The sequence below is a fragment of the Podarcis vaucheri genome, assembly GCF_965113315.1.
Source record: "Podarcis vaucheri genome assembly, chromosome: 4".
Lineage (NCBI taxonomy): Eukaryota > Metazoa > Chordata > Lepidosauria > Squamata > Lacertidae > Podarcis > Podarcis vaucheri.
Genome location: NC_138762.1, coordinates 93,476,883 through 93,492,451, shown reverse-complemented (window position 1 = coordinate 93,492,451; position 15,569 = coordinate 93,476,883).

Genomic DNA, 15,569 nt, shown 5'->3' with positions numbered 1-15,569 from the left:
CTAGAAAATCCAATTTGAATGACTGACCTACAGCTTTTCTTGAATTGTTCATTAGCCTCAGTATAATCTGCAATACATCATACATGTTAATATAAGTCAATTTCCTAAGCAATACACTTCACCAAGTCATACATCTGCTGCTTCTCCTTAGTAATACATAAATAATCTTTAATATTTACATAGTACTTGCAAAGCATTTTGCCTGTATTATCTCTGTAAGCCTTCTGACAGGGACCTTGAGATAGCAACCTCAGAGCCAAATGTACCTTCCTGTTGAAGATCACTCCATTGTTGTCAACCCAAATACAAGAGAGGCGATGGTCATGGCACTCTGACATTAGTCAGCAGGCTATTAGTAAAAGGTAAAGGGACCCCTGGCCATTAAGTCCAGTCGTGGCCAACTCTGAGGTTGCGGCGCTCATCTCGCTTTATTGGCTGAGGGAGCCAGCGTACAGCTTCCAGGTCATGTTGCCAGCATGACTAAGCCGCTTCTGGTGAACCAGAGCAGCACACGGAAATGCCATTTACCTTCCCACCGGAGCGGTACCTATTTATCTACTATCTACTTGCACTTTGACATGCTTTCAAACTCCTAGGTTGGCAGGAGCAGGCACCGAGCAACGGGAGCTCACCCCGTTGTAGGGATTCGAACTGCGACCTTCTGATCGGCAAGCCCTAGGCTCTGTGGTTTAGACCACAGCGCCACCCACATCCCTAGGTTATTAGTAGGCAGGTTTTAAATAGATCTTCCTAAGGTCTTGGAGAGCTGTTGCAATAGGTAGCTCCAACACTGACCAAAACAAACCAATGGTCCAACTCAGTACCTCCCTTTGAGTAAGTTTCATATGCATTCCCATGAATGAAAATAATGAAATGAAAATAATTACTATTCTGTCTGATTATAAGAGCTATTATTAGAGGGAAACGCAAGGATTTACAAGATATATAGGCTCTGCTGATTTATTTTATTTTTCTTTTCACATTTAATTCCAGCATAATTCTGTTTGCTATTCCTCATTTGTAAATTTATAATTTCTAGCTTTTATGACAGTTTTTACGTGGGTGGTTTGAGAACCAGAGTTCTGAGCTGATTCCCCAGGACAGTGGTGATGTGTTATTTTGCACACTTCTGCTGAATGTGAAATATTCACCAGAATTTTTACAGCAATGGGGGGTGGAATCTGCTTGCCCCCTTCCTTTCCCCTCTAGAGCAAAGAAACTCAATAAAATATTACCTCCCACATATACATGATCAGAAGGAACTAAGACACGAGTGATATCCACAGTAATTCTTGACTTTTATCCACCTTGCTGATTGAAAGGAATTGTTCTATCTTAGGAGTTGTTGTTTAATTAAATTTGTATACTTCCCTATACCCATAGGTCTCAGGGTGATTCACAGCATAAAATCACAATCTAAAAAACATAAAATACATAATAAAAAGAAGATATGATTTAATAATAATAATAATAATAATAATAATTATTATTTATTTATACCCCGCCCATATGGCTGGGCTTCCTCAGCCACTCTGGGCGGCTTCCAACTAAATATTAAAATACAGTAATCAATCAAACATTAAAAGCTTCCCTAAACAGGGCTGCCTTCAGATGTCCTCTAAAAGTCTGGTAGTAGTTGTTCTCTTTGACATCTGGTGGGAGGGCATTCCACAGGGCGGGTGCCACTACTGAGAAGGCCCTCTGCCTGGTTCCCTGTAACTTGGCTTCTCACAGTGAGGGAACCGCCAGAAGGCCCTCGGCGTTGGACCTCAGTGTCTGGGCTGAATGATTGGGGTGGAGACGCTCCTTCGGGTATACTGGACCAAGGCCGTTTAGGGCTTTAAAGGTCATCACCAACACTTTTTGTGCTTGGAAACGTACTGGGAGCCAATGTAGTTTGACATAGTTTCAGTTTGACATAAATGCTAAGCAGCATCAGAATCAACACATCACTGTCATTCCTATAGAGTAGACTTCCTCTATGCTGGCTAGGGCTGATGAGAGTTGTACTCAAAACCATATGGAGGGCAGCAGGTTGGGAAAGGCTGCCTTAACAGCTTAATGAATTTAAAAGAAAATGACTGATGCTGAAGACTGTAGTGTTTTGTGTTGTCTTGTGCACTAAATTGGTCTGAGATACGTGACATCAGCCCCTTTGAAAAGCAAAAGGAACATAAATGGTAAGTAACAATAACAGCAGTCAACCAAAATTGCAGACTATTTTCAGGAAAGGTCATTGTTGCTTACAATTAATTCATTTTATCTTCCCTTGCCTAAAAGCGGGATAGACATGTTGTGGAGACTCAATTCCCCCCCACCCCACCCGCTTTGTAACAAATGGGAATGATGAGACAGTCTAGACAGAAATATGGATTCTAGGCTGATTCTACAAGATATATATGGATAATGAATAAATCATATTTATCCCAAAGCAATAAAATGCTTTGTGGTATTGTCTACTATGAAAGATTATTGGGTGGGGTTGGAGGGTTGTTTTTTTTTCTGGCAATAAGACTTGCATGTTGTGTACAAGGAATGCATGTATTGTGTGGGTCAGGATTCTGCCTGCTGAATCCCAATCTCCTTGCATTGGCGAGATCTGCACATGTGTGCAATTGTATGAATGCAAATTCTTTTCAGAACTTTCATCAGGTGAGTGTACCACTGCATGCATGTAGGTATTGTAAAGTTAAAGTTAAAGGGACCCCTGACCATTAGGTCCAGTCGTGACTGACTCTGGGGTTGCGGTGTTCATCTCTCTTTATTGGCCGAGGGAGCCAGAGTACAGCTTCTGGGTCATGTGGCCAGCATGACTAAGCCACTTCTGGAGAACCAGAGCAGCGCACGGAAACACCATTTACCTTCCTGCTGGAGTGGTACCTATTTTTCTACTTGCAGTTTGACACGCTTTCAAACTGCTAGGTTGGCAGGAGCAGGGACCGAGCAATTGGAGCTCACCCCATCACGAGGATTCGAACCGCCAACCTTCTGATTGGCAAGTCCTAGTCTCTGTGGTTTAACCCACAGCACCACCCACGTCCCTGTGGGAATTGTATTTGCACACAAAACTTTTCAAGTTCCTCAATATGCTGTTTGTATCAAATCAGATCTGATAAATGCACAGCACATGGAAGTAGGACTAGTCTGTGTGATCAGGCTCCTGTGCACACATCCACAATCATATCAAGGGTGTTCAGACAAATACCAGCCGTTTGTGGAAAGGTGAGTAGAATCATGTCTGGTGGACACACCCTCTATCAAAGTAATGCATCTGCAGGTATGTTTGCAAGCACAATTCAAAGTGTTGTTGCTGACCTATAAAGCCCTAAACGACCTTGGCCCAGTATACCTGAAAGAACATCTCCACCCCCACAGTTCAGCCCAGACACTGAAGTCCAGCTCTGAGGGCCTTCTGGCAGTTCCCTCATTGTGAGAAGTGAGGTTACAGCATGGGTAGGCAAACTAAGGCCCGAGAGCTGGATCCAGCCCAATCTCCTTCTAAATCTGGCCCACAGATGGTCAGGGAATCAGCGTGTTTTTACATGAGTAGAATGTGTCCTTTTATTTAAAATGCATCTCTGGTTTATTTGTGGGGCATAGGAATTTGTTCATTATTATTTTTTCAAAATATAGTCCGGTCTGCCACCAGGTCTGTGGGACAGTGGACCAGCCCTCTGCTGAAAATGTTTGCTGACCCTGGGGTTACAGGGAACCAGGCAGATGGCCTTTTCAGTACTGGTGCCCACCCTGTGGAATGCCCTCCCATCAGATGTCAAGGAAATAAACAAGTATCTGGCTTTTAGAAGACATCTGAAGGCAGTCCTGTTTAGGGAAGTTTTTAATGTTTGTTGTTTTATTGTGTTTTTAATATTCTGTTGGGAGCCGCCCAAAGTGGCTGGGGAAACCCAGTCAGATGGGTGGGGTATAAATAATAATTTGTTTTTATTTTTACTACTACTACTACTACTACTACTACTACTACTACCCAACTGGCTGCATATTCCATGTAGATACATAAAAATTATGAGTACTACTACTGCTGCTACAATTTATTACTTGTCATTCTCTCCATGGTCTCAGGGCAGGTTGCAACAATTAAAGCACTTTAAAAAACCCCACCCCAATATAAAACAGTTTAAAATTACAAAAGGTGGGTCCCAAAGAGAAACACCTCAAGTGTCAAAAGCCAGGGGAAAGAGGTGTGTCTTTACCATTCAGAGTACTTCCTCCCATATACTCATTCCCTCCCCCTATATTTCCAGGATGCTTCTTCACCTTATTCAAAACTACAGAGCGGCTGCGGACCCCACTTCATCCCCTCAAAGTAACCTCATTTTGCCAGCATTTTCATTAGCTGTTGTGAAGAGAACAATACCATTTATGTTGCGGACCCCATCTTTACCACGAACACACAAAACCCCTCACTTTTGCCACCATTCCCGTTATGCTAACAGAAAGTGCATCTGCTCAGATAAGGAGGATCACCCAATTTTCGCTGACTTCCCCTCTCCCTGTTGCCATATTGTTCCAACATGTCTCCCAGACCTCAGGAGCAGTTTTCTGGGAAATGGTAGTTCTTTCCACTAGGCAAAGCTACCATTTGATAAACAACACAATTGCAATGACAGAAACAATATTTCGTACAGTTAAGGAAAAACTGACAGTCTTGCATTCAACATTAGTGACACATCGTTTCCAGAAAACAGTTTGAAACAAAGCTGGCGTCTTTCACATTCATTGATTCACTTAACATTTTGATTGACTTGCTTAAACTAAGTAATGGACTCCACTTCCATTTACTTTATGAGGGAAAAGGAAGTGCCAACAGCACTTAAGAAAATGTCATATCAAAGCAGGCACTAGTATGTTGAGCGTCTCAATGTCTCTCCAGCAAAAATAGAAGAAAACTAAACCTCTAACAATTCAGGAACTCAGGTCGGAATTTTTCTTATTATGATAGGAAACATTTGGCTTGGAGCCTTTATATCTAGTCTTAGACGCCTTACCAGATTTTGTTACAGATAAATTATGAGGTGAATCAGAGAGCAAAACATCAAAGGAATTTTGAGGGGAAACGAAGAAGATGGTTGGGTTGTTGTTGTCTTCAGTCCTGTGCAGCCTGTTTAGGGTCCCAGTATAAATAAAGGATATAAACAGTGCTGGATTCCAGGGGAAAAGAAATGTTAGGAAATGAAATTAATAATTAGATCCCATGATGTAGCAGTGTGGCTAGGTTTACTTCTTCCTCCATTTTAAGTTTGAAAATATTCCTAAGGATATTTCCTTTTGTTGCTTATGCTAGAGATGGTCAAGTGACCATATCTTATCCCAGAAATATTAATTCTTTTGGATCCAAGTCCTTGGGGACTTTATCATATTAGACTCAACATCCGGTAAGCTGTTTAGCTACAGATCCACTTATAAGCACAATAAACCAATAAACTCTTTCCAAATTGTAAGAAACAAATATTTGTGTGCTTGATACTTGATAATGTTTGATACTTTATCGCCAGATGGGCAGATATATATATATATATATATATATATATATATATATATATATATATATGCAGGTTTTGGTGTCTTCGGGTGTCTTCCCGTGTAAGAGTCGGGGTGTCTGTGCGACGTTTCGACGAGGTCTCACTCGTCATCTTCAGGCTGGTGCTTTCGGCTTCTTGTTACTGGAACAGAGCAGAATCTGGTATTTGAGTTCCTATAAATACTGTTGAGGGGTGTGGTGTATAGCCTCCAACGTTCTGGGCAGAGAGGAAGTTCCTAGATTAGTGTGCCTTTTCTTCTTTTGTTCCTTAATTACTTGAGGGATATCTTGAGTGATTTCATGAGTGATATTCTGAATACCACTGGGTGGGTCATTAAGTGTAGATTAGTTGCTAAAGCTTTTGTGTCTTGACCTCTTGAGCTTGTGAAGAGTTTTTCTGAGAAGATGGCTGTGCTGCATTTAGTTGTGCTCTGGCTTGGCTTCGTGTATAGGGGCGAGCTGTGGTTTTGTGCCTTGTGCCAGCCAGATCTGTGTAGGGATTGCAGGGGGGTGCAGCATCCGGAGGTGCCACTATAGTTTGGCTACTTGATGGAGTCTGTAATATGTCTGTGGAGAGGGTCTGGGTTTGGGTCTGGTGTGGTTGATTGGTGACGGCGTTCTGTGTGCCTCTGGTTCTGGTGTCGGTTTTTGTGGGGAGGGCTAATTTCCAGATGTCTGGCAGGTGGGACGTGTCGTCATGCTTGTTCATGTTGTGAGGGTGTTTCTCTATCTCGATGGCTTCCATGATTATTCTCTTGTGGTGATGTTCCATGTTAAAGAGCAATTTGGAATCTGCAAAATTAATTTCGTGTCCTGTTTCTTTCATGTGTTGGAAAAGAGAGGAAGTTTTTTCTTCTTTTTTGACGGCATTCTTGTGTTCTGCGATACGTGCATTTATTCGTCTGTTTGTTTGTCCAATGTACGTGGCTGGGCAGACTTTGCAGGGTATTTCATAGACCCCTTGGTTTTCCAGCTGGATTTTGTCTTTTGGGTTTCTGAGGATATTGGCTATTTTTTGGTTGGTGCAGAAGGCTGTTTTGATATTGTGTTTATGGAGGATTTTGCTGATTTTGTCTGTAGTGCCCTTGATATAAGGAAGGAGGGCCATGCCATTGTTTTCTTCTGTGTCTTGGTTTTTGGGGGGTGTTTCTTTTTGGATTAGCTTCGTAACCCTGTTTTTCTGGTATCCATTGGCGATTAACACATTTGAGAGATTCTGTAACTCAGTTGTCAAGTGGTCTTTGTCAGCCAGGCGTTTGGTTCTGGAGATGAGAGTCTTGGCTACGGAGTTTATTTGTGCAGGGTGGTGGTGTGATTGTGCATGTAAGTAGCGGTTGGTGTGTGTTTTTTTCCGGTAGATAGTGTGTCCTAGGGAGCCATCAGGTTTTTTGTAGATTAGGACGTCAAGAAAGGGCAGTTGGTTGTTGTCTTCTATTTCCATAGTGAATTGTATTTTGGGGTGTAGGCTGTTGAGATGTGTGAGGAAGCTATCTAGTTTTTCTTTCCCGTGTGGCCAAATTACAAAGGTGTCGTCAACATATCTGAGCCAAAGTTTGGGTTTGTGTTCTGACTTGTCTAAAGCATTGGTTTCAAAGTGTTCCATGTACAAATTTGCGATGACCGGTGAGAGGGGTGATCCCATAGGTGCTCCTTCTATCTGTTTGTAACTTTGTCCATTGTGGATGAAGTACGTGTTGGTTAGGCAGTGGTTGGTCAGGTCCAGGATGTATTTGGGGGGGTTGTATTTGTTTTGAATGGCTGTCAAGGCTTCATTAATGGGCACTTGAGTGAAGAGAGATACAACATCGAAGCTCACAAGTAGGTCATCGGGATGTAGGTATTGCTTCTTTATTGTTTCAATGAACTGGAAGGAGTTAGTAACGTGTGAAGCGATGGATTCTGCATAGGGCTGAAGTTGCTTAGCGAGAAATTTAGCGAGATTTTGTAGAGGTGAGCCTATGGAGCTGACTATTGGTCTGAGTGGTGTTCCTTCTTTGTGTATCTTGGGGAGACCGTAGAGTTTGGGGCATCTGGAAGATTTTTCTCTGGGGATGATTCTTAGCTGGATTTCTTCACTGATAGGAGAGGCTTTTATTTTGGATTTGGTGGTTTTTTCCAGATAGGTGGTGGGATCTGTTTTTATAGGTTGGTAGGTAGGGTCTTGGAGTAGATTTGATAGTTTTGCTTGGTAGTCCGATGTGTTCATCACAACAGTGGCGTTGCCTTTGTCTGCTGGGAGAATGATTATGTTGTTGTCTTTCCTCAGGTTGGTGAGTGCTTTCTGTTCTTCTTTGTGTAAATCTGGCTGGCACAAGGCACAAAACCACAGCTCGCCCCTATACACGAAGCCAAGCCAGAGCACAACTAAATGCAGCACAGCCATCTTCTCAGAAAAACTCTTCACAAGCTCAAGAGGTCAAGACACAAAAGCTTTAGCAACTAATCTACACTTAATGACCCACCCAGTGGTATTCAGAATATCACTCATGAAATCACTCAAGATATCCCTCAAGTAATTAAGGAACAAAAGAAGAAAAGGCACACTAATCTAGGAACTTCCTCTCTGCCCAGAACGTTGGAGGCTATACACCACACCCCTCAACAGTATTTATAGGAACTCAAATACCAGATTCTGCTCTGTTCCAGTAACAAGAAGCCGAAAGCACCAGCCTGAAGATGACGAGTGAGACCTCGTCGAAACGTCGCACAGACACCCCGACTCTTACACGGGAAGACACCCGAAGACACCAAAACCTGCATTCCTGTACCCGTGAAAATCTACGAAAGCATATATATATATATATACACACACACACACACACACACACACACACACACACACTTTTCTTTTTGATGTGATATCCAGTGTTGCTGGCTGTCATTTCATAACTATGATGCTTCTAAATGCTTTACTGAGCCTGAGAACCTGAGACAAGTCAGTTTCTGTGGGGTGAAATGCTCTTCTAACATCCAGACAAATGTCTGAAGGATAAACTATTCCCTGGAATACAAAGGGTTGTCATCCCAAACTCAAATCCTTAATTAACACAGGGTTTTTTTTGGGGGGGGCGTGAGGTAAGAGGTACAGTATTTCTGCAAAAGGTTTATTGGTTTTCCCAATGTCCTTCATCATGTAGCCATAAAACAGTTCCAGGAAAAAAGCTGTGGTACATATACCAATACACTAATTATCAGCCTTGTAAAAACCTCAATATGATTAGATGGGAAACAAGCAAAGTTCAGCCAACAAAGCTCCACACAAACAAAAGGCTGCTACTGAAAGTCTGAAAGAAAGTCTATATGCATGAAACCTTAAAATACAGGATTTGATTAGGTAATAGAAAAATATAAAACTTTGTTGGCACTTAGCACAATTTTCAGTGGAACATCCTGTATTTGACCTAACAGAACATATGCAGGCTGAAGATTCATCCATGTACTGATCTAAAAGATTTTGTAAAATAAAAATAAAATTTGCCTCTTTAGTCCTTCGTGTAACGTGAGAATTATTGGCTTACCTGGCTAATTCTGCGAAGATGATGAGGGCCTCAAAACCACAAATGGCCTAGATGACATCATCTCGGATGCCAAAGACCATGTTCAAAAGAAACAAAGATGGTGTTGCTCTTGAAAGAGACAGCACTGCCAAATCAAATTTGTCAAGGTGGTAGAGAAATCCCATCCAGGTATCCCAGGAATTTGGGAGTATTGAGGTCACAAGTGATAGCTTAGCTTCAGTAAATCATAAAACAGAGATGCCAAGGATCAACCAAGGCTGTGCTCAGGTTGTGCATGTTGTCAGGAAGCTCTTCTGTGATTAAACGTGCAAAAACATATCATCACCATCATATTCACCATCAATAAAACTGCTAGCACATTTGCAAAAAGCCACATAGGGTCTGGCATGGTTTCAGATTGAGAGACCACACTGCGGAGGGTTGGACTATATGACTGTCACTGTCCTTTCCAACTCTAATTTTATGATTCCATCTCATGGAATTAGATAATACATTGAAATTAGCTGAAGATAAATCATTATCTGTAGCACAACATCAATATTTTTTTACTCCTCCACATTGGGTTCAAGAGTGGGAGAAATGATGTCATGGTGATGGTGGGAAGGCGCAGATGCAGTATGAGTTGAAAGGATTGAGAAATAAGGAAAATAAAACCAAAACTGAGATTCTGGAGGGAAGGCAACAGAAAAGAAAGGTAGCATGGGAGATGGTGAAACAATGGACTGAGGACTGGGATGGGGAAGAAATTCACTTCGGTTCACATTTAAAAACCAAACCTATTTAATTCACATTTTCCAAAACAAAACAAAACCACCCTTTGAAAGGCATGCTTCTCTGAATTTTGCAATGCAGTTCTCCAGTCATATAATCTGTGCAAAGATGCACATACTAGGGTAAAGTGTTCATGAAATGTATATATTAGTGGATATAATTTCCAAAATGCAAAATATATACATTATTCAAAATTACGTACAAAATGTGAATATTCAGAGAAATTCACATGAAAATGCTGATGAATTTTCATGAGGAATAACAATAATAAATTATATTATTAGCAATAATAAAAAATTGATGTGGAAATGTGGAGAAATGGACTTAAGGTGAGAAAAATGAGAAACAGAGGAAAAAACAAACACTGACAAATTCAACCATCCCTAGCTGAGGATCCATAATTCTCTGAGACTGGAAAGAGGTGGTAGAACATAGATCTAGAATTCACACATAGGACTAAATCATCTTGCCAAATACTTCTTACAAAGAAAATTGTTTTTTGGCTAGGATAGATATGTTATTAACTGCCTTTCATCAGTAATGTGCTTTTATTGGCCTTTGAACTTAAAATGTAAGCCAGATTTGTCCTGGAACTAAAAATGTTTGATAATCCAACTTGTGATTTGACCCAGTAATGAACCTAAATCCAAGTCCATTCTTCACATCATTATCAAATTCAGTATGCATATACTTGTGGGGAAATATAGCTCAGAGACAGTACTCTTCCTTGCAGTCTCTAGTCTGGCATCTCCAGACTATCACTCAAGCAATACAACTAAGAGCCTATGCCAAGATTCTCCAAATTAATGGTAGCTGGTATCTTCTTATATTTCTGAATCAAAATTGGAGCACACTTCATCTTAAATCCAATGTTAGTCATATTCAGAGCAAACCTACTGATATTAATGGGTCTACTCTGAATATTATTACTATTATTATTAAAACCTCACCTTTTTCCTTGACTGAAAATCAAGGTTGCTTACAGATAAAAGCAAAAATCACTAAAAAAATGGGGGAAATACTTATTAAAAACAATTAAATATTAATAGAATAAAACTACATACATATAAAAATATGTTTAGTAAAGGTAAAGGGACCCCTGACCATTAGGTCCAGTCACGACCGACTCTGGGGTTGCGGCGCTCATCTCGCTTTATTGGCCGAGGGAGACGGTGTACAGCTTCTGGGTCATGTGGCCAGCAGGACTCAGCTGCTTCTGGCGAACCAGAGCAGTGCACGGAAACTCTGTTTACCTTCCTGCTGGAGCGGTACCTATTTATCTACTTGCACTTTGACGTGCTTTCGAACTGCTAGGTTGGCAGGAGCAGGGACCGAGCAACGGTAGCTCACCCCGTCGCTGGGATTCGAACCGCCGACCTTCTGATCAGCAAGTCCTAGGCTCTGTGGTTTAACCCACAGTGCCACCCAGGTCCCTCAAAAAAAATATGTTTAAAACATACCAATAATTACAATTTTTTAAAAAGCACGGCACCAGCCCTTTCATTAAAAGCAGTCAGTTCTCAAAAGCCTGTTGGAACAAGAAGGTATTCACCTGCTGGCAAAGATCAAAGAGGGAGCCAGTCTAACTTCTTTAGGGAGGGAGATCCAAAATCTGGGAGCAGCCACCGAGAAGGCCCACTCCTGCCTTCCCACCAAGTGTGGTTGTGAGGGTAGTGGAACTGAGAGCTTCCCTTGAAGATCTCAAAACCCAGGCAAGCTCGTCTGAAAGAATTACAGCCATTCAGATAGCTTTGACCTAAGCAATGTAGGGCTGTATGTTTTAGATGAATATCTCCCCCAAATAATTTTGCTATTGATAGGGATGGGGTGAAAGGCCTTCTCTTCTCCCTCGTGGCACAACGTGGTAATGGTGAAGTCAGCTCATGCGTGTTTGTATGGGGGGGGGATCAGTGGCGAGCAACTGCATGCCTTCTCTAGGATTATGTGTTTCTTAATGCTTTCTTTGAAAATAAGAACACACAATTTTGGGGGGAAACAATTCCTGTATGCTGTCTTGTATACTGTTAATTAACCTTTCCTTTAATATTTATTTGGTGCCTAAAACTAAAAGATTTAGAGACCTGAGGAGTTTTTATTCCCACAACTTAAATGGAGGTATAACATTGGTAATATAGTTCATTCTGCCAGTGAAATATTGATTTTAACTGGATTGGTTGCTGGCGGCTCACATAATTTCATAGCTATGTCTCTAAAATTTTACTCAGCTTAGTCCCTTGCTGGCTCCTTACACTTTAGAATTAGTTTTTGAAGTTGCAATTTCTTTCACTGTAACCCCCCCCCCACACACACACACTTCCTTTAACATTGAAACAATAAAACACATCATGATTAATACTGGTTGTATGGTTGCTTACAATTTTAGAGGCAGTCAATCTGTGTTTACAGCTGGGATAGTCATGGCAGTTGTCCATTTATTAGTTATTCAAGAAAGCCAAGAATGCTTGAAGTGGTAGAAGGAAGCATATCAATTTAGTATTCCAGTTTTTTGTAGTGGGCAGTGCTGTAGACAGTTGCGTGGCAAGACCCTCAAGCTGACCCCCCATTAGAATAAAGAAATTCACACAGACACGGATATTTTGTTTAAGGTTTTTGGGCAAAATTTTGGCCACAACTTTATTGATTACAGGAATGAGAGTGGTATTGGCTTAGCCATTGGCAAGACTATATCTGACTCCTGCCCCCTTTGCAGGAAGTCTGTAAGGGTAAACCACCCAAAGGGAAATTGCTTCGGGGGGGACTTGCCTGCATCTCCCTGGTGTCCCCAGAGGCCTGGCATGGCCCTAGCCCCTCAAGTGGACTTTGGACAGGATCCAGGCCCTGGATTCCTTTAACGGAATACCCTTGAAATGGAGGGACAGGCGATGGCCAACCTCCCCTCCCCCACTCAACAATAAGCCAATGCCTAACCACCAAACTTTACAAAGTTGTGACGATTGCTAAGAGGTAGGCAAAAACCAAGTGGCCCATGCCCATTTGCCAAATGGAAAAAATTCCTACCTGGTCCTCGACTCAAGACGGGCAACCAACCAAAGTCCAAAGCAAGGCCAAAGGACATCTAAATTAAAGGGAGGGTGGGTTGGTGTTCGGCAGGTGCTTGGCACACATCGAGCTGCCGCTTTTATACTTTCCCCCCACAATCACCCTTCAAAATGATTGGGCAATAGCCTTGGGTGATTGTGGTGCCACCCCGGCGTAAGGGTGATAGCTCCACCCATGCCGGGGGGGGGCAGGTTGAGGGCCTGCCCGCAACAGAACCATCTATTAAGATGATCCCATATCCCTATAGGGATGCACTAAGAGTGAAAGAGGCTTACAATTAGCAATATAGATATAGCTTGTGCACAAGGGTCTTGACCCAATTCCAAGTGAAGGGTTTCATTACACCTTGTCAATTTAGGGTTACTCCATACACTATATGGGAGGAAACTTTGGTTTGCCATTGTGATCACTCAACAGGAAGCCACAGCAATCTTCCTCTATGAAACATGTTTTAAAATGTGAGCCGGTCTGTACACTAAAAAAGGGGCTCCCATTTCTCAGTCAACAAACAGAGGAAACGCAGTCATCATTTCAGTCTCTGAGTGTGATTGTGTATGTCTGTACGTGTTGGGGGTTTTCAATTATCCACAGTCCAATCCCAACCACTTTTGTATCCAAACCTGCCCAGATGTGGTCTGCTCCTCTCCACTATTGGAATGAGGCCCCAGATAGCTTTCTGCAGGGGCAATGTGATCCTCAATGTGAAAAAGATTTGTCTCCTATGGAATTTCAAGGGTAAAAACTTTGCCTTGCCTATTTTCGAGACGGTTTTTGCAAGACGTTTCAAGCGTTCTCAGCCAACAAGAGACATCACAGTGGGGACCTATGAGAGGAGGCAATCTGTTAGAACAGGGCTTAAGAGTATAGGACTCTTGTATTGGGACATCTCTGTATAGAAGAAGAAGAAGAGTTTGGATTTGATATCCCACTTTATCACACCCCGAAGGAGTCTCAAAGCAGGTAACATTCTCCTATCCCTTCCTCCCCCACAGCAAACACTCTGTGAGGTGAGTGGGGCTGAGAGACTTCAAAGAAGTGTGACTAGCCCAAGGTCACCCAGCATGTGGAGGAGCAGAGACGCGAACCCGGTTCACTAGATTACGAGTCTATAGACATAAGTACACAAGTTTCTTTTGTTTCTTAATTTTTGGCCAAATGGACTTGTTTCTAATTAGTATTTATGTGATTATTAACATTTCTACTGTGCATTCCCATATAAGGTTGATAAATCTTGTTTTGTTTGTTTTCCGTAATGGATAATTTAATAGCCAACTCCTGCTGGTGCCAGTAATGAAATACATCATACTGATTAAACCATAACATGTTGGAAGAAATAAAAGATGATTAAAGTATTAAAGTAAAAGGGGGAAAGCACTATATGGCAAAATCCATTAAGGGCCATCAGTAGATGCAAAATAAATAAAGTATGAAGGCACTGTCAATAAAAAAAGCAAACAGCCACCACCAGTTAGCAAATATATCAGGTAAACATCCGGCATATGAGGTAAATAGCAGAAATATAAACTCCCAACTGCTACATTTTCCAAATCTACTCCGAATCATATTTTAATTAAATCAGCGACTCATAATCATATTCTCTCTTCAGGGAGTTATTGACAACAACACAGAAAGCACTATAGCTATAACACACATATTACAAAAGCCAACTTTGCTGCTGTGTAAAAAAGGAAAACCCAAAACTACTATGGAAGTTGAGAGAAGGTCAGCCTTGCTTTACCCAAAGCTTCAACAACTGCTTCCTTTATATTCCATTCAAAACACAGTAATTTTCAGTCATAACTGCTGCTGTCCATAGCAAAGGGGGAATTAGCTTCTGTCCTCCTGACAGTTCTTCAACAACTGTTCTGATTCTCTGCCATCATAACATCTGCTACCATGACCAAGTTCAAGGTACAAAGCTCTGAATAACTTTGTCCCAGCATACCTTAGCCTGCATGCCCCATGCCGGTTAGTAAGATCATCTGGGGGGGCACTATGCCCCCCACAAACCAGAAGTACTACTTGTGTCAATGAGAAATGACACTTGCAGTGGTTCCAAATCTGGACAGTGATGGAGTCACAAAATTTAATTTCTATTTCAGTGACTATTCTAGAATTGACCTTGAAGAGTTCTGGGCCAACATTATATGACCTTTCCATTGCAGAACTGTTTTAGTATAGAAGATTCTCTAAGTTTCCTGCAGGTTAGAGAAAAATATATACAAACTATGAGGTTAGGTCCTTCAAATCAGACAGCCTATTTAGTAAAACAAAGTCTCCACATTCTGTTGCTACTGAACTGAACACGCTGCTACTATTTAGATTTTGATATTGCTCACCACTGTGATCGAGCACTGGGAGCTAAGTAATCATTCAACATTATGCAAAGAAACTATTCCTGTTTGCCATTTTTCTTGCTTATCTACATTCATAATAGACACTCTCGCCAATCAGAGGCAAGCATTCTGTAGAATTTGAAACCAGCATTCCATCGCTTGACTGCTATGGTTTCTTAAACAGGAAACATTGTCCTATTGTTTTAAGAGCGGCCTTTGGCAAAATCAAAAGTGTGGCTCAACAAACAGGCCTGTGCAATTAATAATGCTATCATTAAGGTGAAATAAGATGGTGACGACTCCAAGAGTATTGAAATGTCACCCCTCAATGTACTCAGAATATAT